This window comes from Dipodomys merriami, unplaced genomic scaffold (genome assembly GCF_024711535.1).
Source record: "Dipodomys merriami isolate MVZ:Mamm:240054 unplaced genomic scaffold, mDipMer1.0.p SCAF_12, whole genome shotgun sequence".
In the NCBI taxonomy this organism is placed as follows: domain Eukaryota; kingdom Metazoa; phylum Chordata; class Mammalia; order Rodentia; family Heteromyidae; genus Dipodomys; species Dipodomys merriami.
Genome location: NW_027202493.1, coordinates 47,048,184 through 47,060,754, shown reverse-complemented (window position 1 = coordinate 47,060,754; position 12,571 = coordinate 47,048,184). Strand labels below are relative to the sequence as shown.

Here is a 12,571-nt window from a genome sequence, read left to right as displayed (position 1 = left end):
TGAGAAGTCCTGGGTCTGATACCCGGCACACAAGAGGAGGGAGTAGAGCACAGGTGGACCGAGTTCAAGCTGGAGTGTGGAGTCGCTGGAGCTGAGGGGCTGGACGGGCCAGGCCCACCCTCCACTGAGGCGCGGCGCCCAGGCGGCAGGGGCTCTGTCCTGGGCGCGGGCTCTGCGGCTGGGTGGAAGTGCTGCCCCTTAGCACTGCGCTTGTTTCAGTAGAGAAAGATTTCTCCATACCCACGTTTTATTCAGAACTGAACCGTGACAGAGGTGAAGGGGGTGGTGAGACAGGCATCAGGACAGAGGCCTTTCCTCTTCGTCTGGGGGAAGATTGTGCTGCCTTCATCAATGGCCTATTTGCTGCCTGAGTGGTTAATTGGAGATAAAGAGTCTCATGTGGATTTTATGCCCAGGCTGGCTTTGAACCACAGGCCTCAGATCTCAGCCTCCTGAGTGGCTAGGATGACAGGAGTGAGCCACTGGTGCTTGGCTTTCGCTGCCTGCTTTGCCCACTCAACCCCCACCAGGTAAGCATCGTGTTAGTGTGGCCATGCAGGGGACCTGTCAGCATGGCCATGCAGGGGCCACGCTGACCCAATACCAGGAGAGTGACGTCACTTCCTGTGCTGGTAGGGTTCGTAGCTCCAGTGTGCAGGGTTTGAATGCGCCCATTCCCCGATGTTCCAGTGCCTGCTGTGCCTAGGCAAGGACAGCTATCTACTAAACGGGAGGATGAACACTTGATCTCTACTCACCCTGAAGCAGGGTCCTGTGGCCGGAAGACAGCCCCGTGGGCCGCTCGGGATGCTCGCCAGGGGTGTGTTGACTGAAGAGACCAGAGAGCGAGCCGTAGTTCACACAGACTGGAAGCCGTGGGCAGTGCTCAGCAGAGGAGTGTGGTCTGAAACCCGGCCCAGCCAGAGGGGCTGGGGACAGACCTGGACTAGCAGGAGGCCCGTGCGACTCTGCCAGGCAGGCTTGCCCTGCCCTTTCCACCGGGGTGGAGCCAGTGTGCCCGACCCATAAACTGAAGGCAAACTAAACCTCTGTGTGTGTGCCTCTGCGTGCAGAGCACCTGCCAGAGCGGGGAGATGGAGAGAGACTGCTGTGGCTGCCTTGTACGCTAGCTGTGCACACCTAGCCTTTTCACATGGGCCCAGGCTTGGCCGCCCACCATCCCCAACCCTGCTGTAGCCTGGGCAGGAGAGGAGGGAGGGGCACAGTCTAGACCTCCAGCCAGGATTCCTAGAGCCGCCTGGGGTGCCAGGCCGGGGCCTAAGCTGGGGCTGGGCTAGCGGGAGGCCTGCTCTCTGGGGTCACAGTCCCAGGGAGCTCCAGGCTACTGAGGCCATCTTTAGACTTCCTGGAGGTCTGGCTCTGTTTGAAGCCTCTGGCCTCGTTCTGGGGTGTGGTGTGCAGTGTTGGCTTTCCTGGAGATGGAGGGGGAGAGCCCCCAGGATGGAAGCATTCACACTCCTGGGCCCTGCTCAGCTTCCCAAGGGCTGCACTCACCTTGAAGGAATCCAACATGAGCACCCTGCTTGTCATGCATACATGCTGAGCTGCAGTCTGGGCCTCTCCATCTCTAACTTACTTTTCGTCCTCTTTTTCTGGAGCTTGAACTTAGGACCCAGGTGCTGTGCCTGAGCCTCTTTATGTTCAAGGCTAGCACTCTATCACTTGAGCCACAACTCCACTTCTGGCTTTTTCTGAGTAGTTTATTGGAGATAGGAGTCTCATAGACTTTTCTTGCCCAGGTTTTGAACTGCCACCATCAGATCTCAGCTTCCTGAGTAGCTAGAATTACAGGCATGAGCCACTGGGCCCAGCTCTCTAACTTTATGCATAGTTTTAACAGGAGAGCTTACTGATTCAATATTCCTCCTTCAGGAAAAAACAAAAAACATACTTTTTAAATAACACATTATGGGCTAGAAAGTTGGCTCAGTGGTAGAGCACTTGCCTTGCATGCCTGAGGCCCTGGGTTCGATTCCTTAGCACCACATAAGCAAAAACAAAAAAGCCAGAAGTGGCGCTGTGGCTCAAGTGGGAGTGCTAGCCTTAGGCTGAAGAGCTGAGGGATAGTGCCTAGGCCCAGAGTTCAGGCCCCATGACTGGACCCCCCCCCAAAAAAAATAATAACACGTTTTTGAAAAGTAACACACATAGTTCATATGTAACATGAACTAAGCCATTAATAACAAAGGGCTATCTGACAGTCATTTTAAATGCAGGGATGAAAAATACAGAAATCTTTTTTTTTTCTTTCTGATGACTCAAGTCCTGGCTGCTGCTGCCCTGTGGGAGCCTGGCAGCCGTCCAGCTGCGTCCGGAGGGAAGGGCCCTGCCCTGCTGGCTTCCCTGACGCTCCTGATGGGGGGGAGCTCTCCAGCAGTTAGCCCAGGGTTACTAAAATCTTGAGTCATTACAGATGAGGCGTTGTATTTGGATCTGAGAAGTCGCGGCCGGCTGTTTACACAGAAGACTGCAATCCCGGTAAGTTTCATGTTTGCTGCTTGTTTTTCAAAAGTGATGCAAAAATCCCACTTGGAATACAGCACCTCCCAGAAGTTTCTTTTTCTTCTGTCACAGGGGACTTGACTGCACACTCTTGCTCCCAGAGAGGGCAGGACGCGGCTGTCCTACCTGAGCCCTTCCACCACGTCCCTGTTAGCCGGTGATTATGGCCTCTGGAGAGTGAAGTGTGGAAAAGCTCATTCACTAGCAGGGCTGATTCACATTCTGCGTTGGAGCACGCTGGTGCCGCACAGAACTGTGGTCAGAACCCTGCAGAACCTCTGGTCAGTGTACCCAGGCTCTAGGGCTCCGGTGTCCACATGTGGCCAGGCTGTGTGCCAGTGTGGAGGGCCCCTCCATGGTGCGTTTCCGTCACACAGGAAACTGGGAGCGGAGAGACCCCTTTTTCTGCCTCACTTTTGCCTGAACGCAGTCAGCATGTCTGCACGGCCTCTATTCCCGTCACCCCAGGGACTGGCATGAGGACCTGAGGACCAGGGTGGGGCAGGCACAGGGTGCAGGCCCAGGCTCTGGTCTTGAGAAATCACACTGAGAAGAGCAACTAGAGGCGCCGCCCGCCTGCCCGCCTGCCGGCCGTCCTCTTACACACTGCCCTGCCTGCACCAAGGGCAGTATGACCATGAGCTCCCAGTGAGAATGGGGTCCAGGGAGGGCTGTGGACCTTTCAAACCCTCTAGATGGTAAACCAGAGCCCTTACAAACCTGTGTTAGTACTCTGCTCATCTTATCTACAGTGTTGGCGTCTGTTATTGTCACAAATGATAATTGTACCTGTTGATAAATTATTTAACACTTGTCCTTAATGAGATCTGATTTTTCAGGAGCCTGTCTGGCAAGCTTAGACCAGAGCGCGGCTGGGACAGGCCTTTGAGGATAGGACACACTTTGGTTGTGGGCTATAAAGCATTTCCTAAACAGTGGAACAGATGGGTTTTATCTCATGCTAAGACTTTCTGGGAAACTGAGGGTAAGATTCAGGTTTGGCATGCAAAAAAAAAAACCAAGCCAACTTCCTCTAGAAGCTGTGGTTAGATTGGCCCGGGACCATGGGGACAAGTGTGGCCTGTGTGCTGGCTACACACTGTTCACAGTGTTGGAATTATTAGACTTGTAGGTTCTGAATTTTTCTCTGTGTATGTTTCATTTCACGGTAAAATAGGAAATTATTTTTAAAAACTGTGCAAGTTAAGGACAAGCAGAGTATGCACCCTCCACTGGCATTCCTTCCCACCCCAGCCACCAGCTCTTTGTAAATGATTGGGGGGAGGAAGGGCTGTGGGGCAGGGTTAGCGTGCCCGGTGGGCTTATGGGAGAGGGGACAGTCTAACAGGCCACCAGGAGTCACTGCAGGTGTCTGTAGCAGGTGGACTTAGGATGTAGAAAGCTGCCTTCTTGTAGACTTCCGCCTACGCTTCTCCCTCCCATTCTGAGACCTTGCAAAGCAAGAAAACAGGCATGGTTGTTGCAAGAGCTCTGGAAACAAAAAGCCCCTGTTTTCCTGGGGGAACAATGTGTCCTTCTCCCACTGGATTGGACAGATCAGTAGCAGAGTGGCAAGAGTCCAGTCTTCCTTATCTTTGCTGAGTCCCCAAGCCTCTCCTCTGTTTCCACCTCCTCCCTTTATCTTTTGGCCCTGCATCCACCAAAGGGTCTTGGGTGGGAGCAGGTAGGAAGCATACTTGGGGCTAGGAATGCCAAGGCATGACCTAGAAAGCAGCAGTCCACAGCCTGGCCCAGGACAGGGTCTGCAGAGATGTGCACAGGGCCGGGCCTCCAGGATGGGCAGAGCTGGGGCAGGAGCTGTGCCCACACTGCCATCACGCCCAGCTGTGTGATGTGGAGAGGCCATTCACATTGGCCAGGCCCAATGCTTGCACTCCAGGGGAGGCTGGCACTGTGTCCACGCCTTACCGAGGAGAGGCGGGGGGGGGGGGGCGGGGGGGGTGACCTATCTAGACAGTTCCTGTCTCCCACATCCTCAAGGCAGCCGTGACGCCTGTCCACTGCCATCACCACGAGACAGCTCAGTGATCTCGGATCACGTCTTTGGGCCAGGGTGCAGGGTGCAGAGAAACGCAGCAGGAGACAGGAGGCGAGAGCTTCGCAGTGGGCACCAGCTGCCAAGGGAGCTGGCTGGCGCGAGCTCCGGAGAGGGGCCGGGACGGGGCCAGGCTGCCCTGCCCTGCACAGTGGCTGCCCTCATTCTTTGGAGTGATGATGTAGAGGAATTTCCCCTCACCACATCTGCATGCCCGCACGGCCAGACTGCGGCCAGGCTGAAGACTGTGCCAGCCAGTAGCACACCGAGATGGGGTCGGACAGAGGCCAGGACCTCAGGTCCTGCCCTCCTCTTCTGAGCACCCTGAGGCCCTGTGAAGGTCTGTGCTCGTGGAAGGTCCCTGGAGGGAAGCCATTCCCCCTGCTTTCAGCAAGGCAGCCCCAGCAAGTGATGACAGAGTCTCCCAGGGTCCAGTCCAGAGGAGAGCCAGGCCCCCACTCAGCCCTGGGGCCCGGGGCAGGGACCCAGAGCCTCTAGCCTGCTGCCTCTTCTCTGCTTCCTGACATCCTGCCCCCTTGCCGTGTGCACACATCTTACACATGACTTACTTGTAACTAATAAAGTGACATTTTACATCCACTTAATCGAGAATCATTTTAAGTCGCTGTCAGCCCAGCTTCTAAAGCGTGTATTTATCAGTGATTTTTAGTCTGTCCTGCCACTGCAACAAGCACTTTGATCTAGTTACTTGTGGTAGGTATGACACTTACTCTGGATGTGTTGGAAGTTCCAAGGTCATAGTGGCCGTGGGATCCGTGCTGAGGGCCACTCTGCTTACTAGCCGGTACCTCGAACCCGTGTCCTCAGTGTCAGGAGGGAAGGAAAGCCAGAAAGGGCATGAAGCGCTCTGCCTGGGAGTTTACCTTCAAAACCTCTCGAAGACTCTTCCTCTAATAACTCCACTGGCAATAAAGCTTCGACAGGTGGGTTTTGGAGGACACATTCAGACCTTAGCAGTAGCTCTTGACAGAGCTGGTTCTTGTGTTCAACCTGTTGTCATAGGTAAGTTTGGCTCATTCTCACTTTCCTTTGCCACGTGGTTTTTTGTGATGTTTGCGTGGCTCTGAGATGTGCCATCGCTCTGTTCCTTCCTGTCACTGCTCAGCGTCCTACCTCGGATTTGCCACCCTGGTTGATGCCCTCACCCACTGCTGCCAGGTGGGTCCCGGTTTTGACCCGTTTGAACCATCTGGTCTGATATGAACTAGCAGGTCTCCTTAGGGGCTTATGTTTTTATCCTGAGAGCAGGATGGTGGAGGAAGTGTACATGGTTGTGAGTGGCTGTGCCAGTGGTTAGCCCCAACACGGAGGGTGGCACCCCAACCCCAGCGTGCCGCAGTCTCCAGTCTCCACGTCCTGAGCAGCATTCTCCCTGGGATACAGCAGCAATTTACTGTGGTTTTAATTTGGATGTTCTTGAAAATAACACTGAGCATCATTTCCTGTTTATTCTGGCCATCAGTGAACCTTTTGGGAAGTATTTTTAACGTTCTTTGTTCATCTTTTCATTGTTGATCTGCAAGAGTTCTTATAAATGGTGTATTTACAAATAAAATACAAATAAAACACAGATGCAAATGAGGTTCATATACTGGAAACTTGATGCCAGTACAGAGATACCGGGAAGTAGGGTCCACCGGTGTTTGGGGAGGGGGTGGTAGAGTCCTCACCAGTGGGCTTGCCCACAGGCTCCTCCACACAAGCAAGAGGTGAGTTCTTCAGAGGCCAAGTTTGGCTCCTGTGAGTATTCACAGTCTGCCCTTAAAACTGAAATAATCATGAGAAAGGGATTCCTTTCCATTGTCAACTTTCCAGTCTCAGATATTCTGCTAGAGCAGCACAAAAGACTGAGACAACAAATCTTTTGTTGGGTCCTTGTTACCAACAATGTCTTCTCAGTCTGTGCTGGCTTTTTCTTTTTAATCATGTCACCAGATAAGTAGCAAATTTTAAATTTTGGTGAAGGTCATTTAATCATTATTAAACGATTAGTGAATTTTGGGTCCTGTCTGAAGACCTTTCCTTAGTTTCTTTTAGAAGCTTTAGTTTCTTACACTTAAATCTATGATCCACTTCAAACTCCACACTAATTCTGAAAGTTAACTTGTAGATTGCTTTGGGTTTTATACATAGGCAACCACACTGACTGAATAACTAGTACTCCCTCCCAGTCCTTATGCTTTTTGGTTTTCTTACTTTGTTACACTGGTTAGATCCTCAGTATAATCTGAGTAAGTAGAGATAGTGGAAGACTTTGTACGGGGCTCTCAGAACAGGCAGATAAAAATTACTGATCACACAACCTGACATCATTGGAGAGTGTGTCAAATGCTCCGCGATTCTGGGCCTCAAAGCTAGTCTGCGTGGATTTTAAAAGGCTGAGATTAGAAAGATTATATCCCGGAAGTGGCACTGTGGCTCAAGTGGTAAAGTGCTTGCTTTGAGCTGGCGAGCTCAGGGACAGCGCCCAGGCCCAGAGTTCAAGCCCCACGACAAAAAATAAATAGAAAGATTATATCCCCACAAAGGAATTAAGCTTTATTTACAATAAAAGTCCCTTTTTCATGATCAAGCCTAACTTTCTAGATATCCTGTGGCCAGAAAGGGAGTGGATGGCAGAGGAGCAGGCAGGCAGGCCGGGCCTTCCCAGTCACAGCCCTGGTCCTGAGGCTGGAGGCCTGGTCACAGCCTGGAAGGCTATGCTTCACTCTCCACTGAGTGCTAACTTCCTTAGCTCTCTGGCTCACCAGAAAACAGCATTGTTTTCCTGTCAAGACAACCTAAATTAGGTTCCTCATGGTCACTGGGAGGAAATCACCTTTTCAACTGATTGGTGTTAGGAGCTCCCATAACGTTAGAAAATGTTACTATAAATTCTAAACGTCGGGGTGGGAAGGTGGCTTAGTGGTAGAGCGCTTGCCTTGCATGCATGAGGCCCTGGGTTCGATTCCTCAGCACCACATAAGCAAAAAGAAAAAAGCTGGAAGTGGTGCTCTGGCTCAAGTGGTACAGCGCTACCTTGAGCTGAAGAGCTGAGGGACAGCGCCCAGGCCCAGAGCAGAACCCCCCACAACCGACCAAAAAAAAAAAAAGATAAAATAAAGCACAGACCCAGCCCTTCCGAATGTCTCTGGGGCCTTTCTGCTCAGCCAGGTCCCTGTGTGCCCAGCCTGGGCAGCCTAGTGAAGGCAGCCCCAGCTTGGAGCCAGAGCCCTGGACTGCTCCCATGGGTAAAGTCAAGCCCCTGCCCCACAATCCGGCAAGCTATCCATCAGGTGGGGTGGGATGTGGGTCTGGAGTGGGAGGTGGGGTGGGGTCCGGGGTGGGGTGGGAGGTAGGGTGGGAGGTGGGGTGGAGGAGGGAGGTGGGGTGGGGTCCGGGGTGGGGTGGGAGGTGGGGTGGGGTCCGGGGTAGGAGGTGGGGTGGAGGAGGGAGGTGGGGTGGGAGGTGGGGTGGAGGAGGGAGGTGGGGTGGGGTCCGGGGTGGGGTTGGAGGTGGGGTGGAGGAGGGAGGTGGGGTGGGAGGTGGGGTGGGGCCCGGGGTGGGAGGTGGGGTGGGGTGGGGCCCGGGGTGGGAGGTGGGGTGGAGGAGGGAGGTAGGGTGGGAGGTGGGGTGGAGGAGGGAGGTGGGGTGGGGTCCGGGGTGGGGTGGGAGGTGGGGTGGGGTCCGGGGTGGGGTGGGAGGTGGGGTGGAGGAGGGAGGTGGGGTGGGGTCCGGGGTGGGAGGTGGGGTGGGATCCGGGGTAGGAGGTGGGGTGGGGCCCGGGGTGGGAGGTGGGGTGGGGTCCGGGGTGGGAGGTGAGGTGGGGTGGGGTGGGGTGGGGTTCGGGGTGGGAGGTGGGGTGGGAGGTGAGGTGGGGTGGGGTGGGGCCCGGGGTGGGAGGTGGGGTGGGATCCGGGGTGGGAGGTGGGGTGGGAGGTGAGGTGGGGTGGGGTGGGGCCCGGGGTGGGAGGTGGGGTGGGGTGGGGCCCGGGGTGGGAGGTGGGGTGGGGCCCGGGGTGGGAGGTGGGGTGGGAGGTGGGGTGGGGTGGGGCCCGGGGTGGGAGGTGGGGTGGGGCCCGGGGTGGGAGGTGGGGTGGGGTGGGGCCCGGGGTGGGAGGTGGGGTGGGGTGGGGCCCGGGGTGGGAGGTGGGGTGGGAGGTGGGGTGGGGTGGGGTGGGGTGGGGCCCGGGGTGGGAGGTGGGGTGGGGTGGGGTCCGGGGTGGGGTGGGGTCCGGGGTGGGAGGTGGGGTGGGGTGGGGCCCGGGGTGGGAGGTGGGGTGGGGTGGGGCCCGGGGTGGGGTGGGGCCCGGGGTGGGAGGTGGGGTGGGGTGGGGCCCGGGGTGGGAGGTGGGGTGGGAGGTGGGGTGGGGTGGGGCCCGGGGTGGGAGGTGGGGTGGGAGGTGGGGTGGGGTGGGGTGGGGTGGGGCCCGGGGTGGGGCCCGGGGTGGGGTGGAAGGTGGGATGTGAGTCTGGGGTGGGAGGGGGTGGAGGGGGGGTGGAGCGCCCTCGCCCACGTGGACCCCGCTGGCCTCTGCCGAGGGGGTGTCGAGGCCGAGCGGCCCGGCGGGTGGGGTGGGGGGCTGGCTGGGCGCGGCCGCCCGGCGGGGAGGGCGGGGTGGGGGAGAGGGGCCCGGAGGACCGGGGGCGGGGCCGCGCATCAGCCGACACCCCGACCCGAGACCGGCGGGGGGGGGGGGGGCCCTTCGTGCCCGCAGCGAGGCCCCGCCCGAGACCCCCACCTGCGGCGGGGCGCGGCCCGCGGCGCCCGCTGCGCGCGCAGCCCAGGCAGGCGTTGGGCCGAGGGGGGCGCGGGCGGCCACGTGGCCTCGCAGGAATGCGCGGGCGCGCGGGCGGGGCGCGGCCGAGACTTGTGCGGGCCGCTCCTCCAATGGCCGCCGGGCACGGGCCGCGCCGACCAATCAGATAGAGGTGGGAGGAGCCATGCCGGGAGCGGGGCGGGAGCGGGGCCGGGCGGGGTCGGCTCGCCGCGGGCGGCGTCGCGGGACGGACGGCGGGCGCGGGCGGCGGTCCGGGGTGAGTGCGGGGGCGGGGGCGGCGGCCCGGGTCCCGTCCCGTCCCGTCCCGTCCCGTCCGCGCCCGGGCTTCTCGAGTGTTTAAAACTCGGTGTGTCCGCGGCCCGAAGTTGCCGTCGCCCCCGGCGCTAGCGGGGCCGGCGTCAGGGGCCGCCCGGACCTGAGGGTGGCTGCCGGGGCCGGCGTGCGGGGCCGGGGGTGCGGTGTGAGGAGGCCCGGGTGTGAGGAGACCCGGGGTGTGAGGGGGGCCCGGTGTGAGAAGACCGGGGGTGTGAGGAGACCCGGGGTGTGAGGAGACCCGGGGTGTGAGGAGACCCGGGGTGTGAGGAGACCCGGGGTGTGAGGAGACCCGGGGTGTGAGGAGACCCGGGGTGTGAGGAGACCCGGGGTGTGAGGAGACCCGGGGTGTGAGGGGACCCGGGGTGTGAGGAGACCCGGGGTGTGAGGAGACCCGGGGTGTGAGGAGACCCGGGGTGTGAGGAGGCCCGGGGTGTGAGGAGGCCCGGGGTGTGAGGAGGCCCGGGGTGTGAGGGGACCCGGGGTGTGAGGAGGCCCGGTGTGAGGAGACCCGGTGTGAGGAGACCCGGGGTGTGAGGAGACCCCGGTATGCGGGCGCCCAGGGGCTTCTGGGGTCTGGAGGCAGATTCTTCCACTCCAGTCCCCTGCGTGCAGAGGTGTTTATGCAGTCCCAAGGCCACCCTTGGGTGGTCACCCTTGGAGAACTAGAGCAGATTTGGGCAGATCTGCCTCCGTGCCCAGATGATTTGCGCATCCCCTTAGTGTACGATGCTGAGCTTTTAGGAGGACAAGCACAGGGACATTCACCAGCTCCTGCCCTTGGCGTAAACTGGAGTTGTCAGTACTTAGATTCCGTGCCAGGAGCCCCCTAACTACCCTGTCTCTACATCAACCTGGTAACATGTTCATGGCTTGCTTTTCTTGTGGTGTTGCTGGGGATTGAACTCAGGGCCACATGCAGTGTTGTGTCATTGAGCTGCAACCTGAACATTTTTGCTAAAAAGGTGTCTTAGAATGGATGGACCTAGAACAAATCGTGTACAGTGAGATAAGCCAGTAGAGAGACACATGTTTCCTCTCATGGGGAAGCTAGATCTAAAATACAATGGGACATGATAAATTATACCGGACTCTAGGCAGTCACAATGTGGTAGGTAGGTAGGTAGATGATAGATAGATAGATAGATAGATAGATAGATAGATAGATAGATAATTAGATAGATGTATAGAAACATCTCTAAACAAAACCCCAAACAGGGCAGGGCATGGTGGTGTATGTCTGTAATCTTATACTTGGGAGGTGGGGGTAGGAGGATTAAGGATCAAAATCTGAGACTGGCCTGTGTGAAACCTTACCGAAAAACAGACTGAGAGCAAAAGGACTAGGCATGTGATTCAAGAGGTGCATCACTGAGTGAGCTCAGCGTCTGGAACCCAAGCTCCCTGAAACTGGAGATCAGGATTGCAGTTCTTCGAGTCCAGCCTAGGTAAAAAGTGATACCTTATCCTAACTACTAAAGCTGGCTATGGTAAGATGTATCTGTCATTCTAGCTTTGCTGGAGGCATAAATGCTGGTCAGCTCATGTGAAAAAAAAAAGTAAGACCTTATTTGAAAAAGAACTAAAGCAAAAGGAACTGGGGTGTGGTTCAGCAACATGAAGCCCTGGGTTCAATCTCCAGTACTGAAAAGCATTTAATTTAATTAATTTATTTATTTTTGGGTCCAGTCGTTGGGCCTGAACTCTGGGCCTGGGCGCTGTCCCTCAGCTCTTCAGCTCAAGGCTAGCACTCTACCACTTGAGCCACAGCGCCACTTCCGGCTTTTTTCTTTTTGCTTATGTGGTGCTGAGGAATCAAATTCAGGGCCTCAGGCATGCAAGGCAAGTGCTCTACCACTGAGCCACCTTCCCAGCCCCTGAAAAGCATTTTAAAAAGGGACACCTGTTTTAATCAAACACCTGTTTGATTGCCTTCAGTGACTACACTGAGTGCGAGTAGGTTGTCCACAGTCAGAAGACTTGTCAGAAGAGTTACTTGCAGAAGGTGCTGTTTGTTGTTGCTGAGTCGCTCCATACAGACCAGTTATTGTCAAAGGGATAAATTCACAGTTACTCAAACTAGATGTTGCCTCCACCTCCAGGACTAGGGACACAACACATGACTCCAGGCTTACACAGGCTGAATTACATTGCCAGCCAGAAATAGTTGCTTGCCTTTTAAAGGTTGGAGCCTGACTTTGTACATTTATCCTTTGGGGTTTTGATGTGTGTTGTCTTTTGTGAAGTTAGAAGCAAACTCTAGGAGCTCCAGATGGCATGGTGGTGATGTGATAGGAAATTGCTGTGTGGTGTCTGCCTGGCCCTCAGACTGCTTACTTAGGAAGCTGGGTGGCAAGTGTCCAGCCTACCAGAGCACAAAGTAAACACGGAAACGGTGGCTGCATTAGTTTGTAAATATTGTATGAAAACATCTTGTTAAAAAAGCAAGAGACTCACCAGGCATTGGTGTTCATTCCTGTAATCCTAGCTACTCAACAGCCTGAGATCTGAGGATCACAGTTTGAAGTCAGCCTGGGCAAGAAAGTCTTTGAGATGTTTATCTGCAATTAACCACCAGAAAGCCAGAAGTAGAGCTGTGGCTTAAAGTGATGGAGCAATCAGAGTTCAAACGCTAGAGTTCCTATTTATGTTTCCCTCTGTGGTTGGGATGACAGGTGTGTGCCACTTCTTGCAAATATTTTAAAGGCATTCTTTGGTTTAATGTCTCTTTATTTTGTGTGTCACCTTCGGATACAGGAAATGATTTTGTGTAAAATGCTGTGTGAAATTCAGTGATAAAGGCTGGGTATTATCCTAGCATTTGAGAAACTGAGGCAAGCCTGGGTTCCATAGGGAGACATTGTCTCAAAAAACAAAACAAAACTGTGACAGTCACTTG

The 12,571-nt window shown here is 56.0% G+C and overlaps 1 protein-coding gene across 8 annotated transcripts in view; it reads left to right on the top strand.

Annotated features, from left to right (window-relative positions):
- Nucleotides 1-2,071: 2,071 nt before the first annotated feature.
- Arhgef10 (Rho guanine nucleotide exchange factor 10) overlaps nucleotides 2,072-12,571 on the top strand; it is a 79,142-nt gene continuing 68,642 nt past the window's right edge. For 6 of the 8 annotated variants that reach the window (XM_070016839.1, XM_070016841.1, XM_070016842.1 and 3 more), the window contains exon 1: nucleotides 9,559-9,616. The gene's annotated coding sequence lies outside the window, so the exon portion shown is untranslated. Of the gene's footprint in view, nucleotides 2,500-9,558; nucleotides 9,617-10,679; nucleotides 11,121-12,571 lie in introns of those variants that run through there. The other 2 variants (XM_070016838.1, XM_070016837.1) reach the window with 2 other exon arrangements.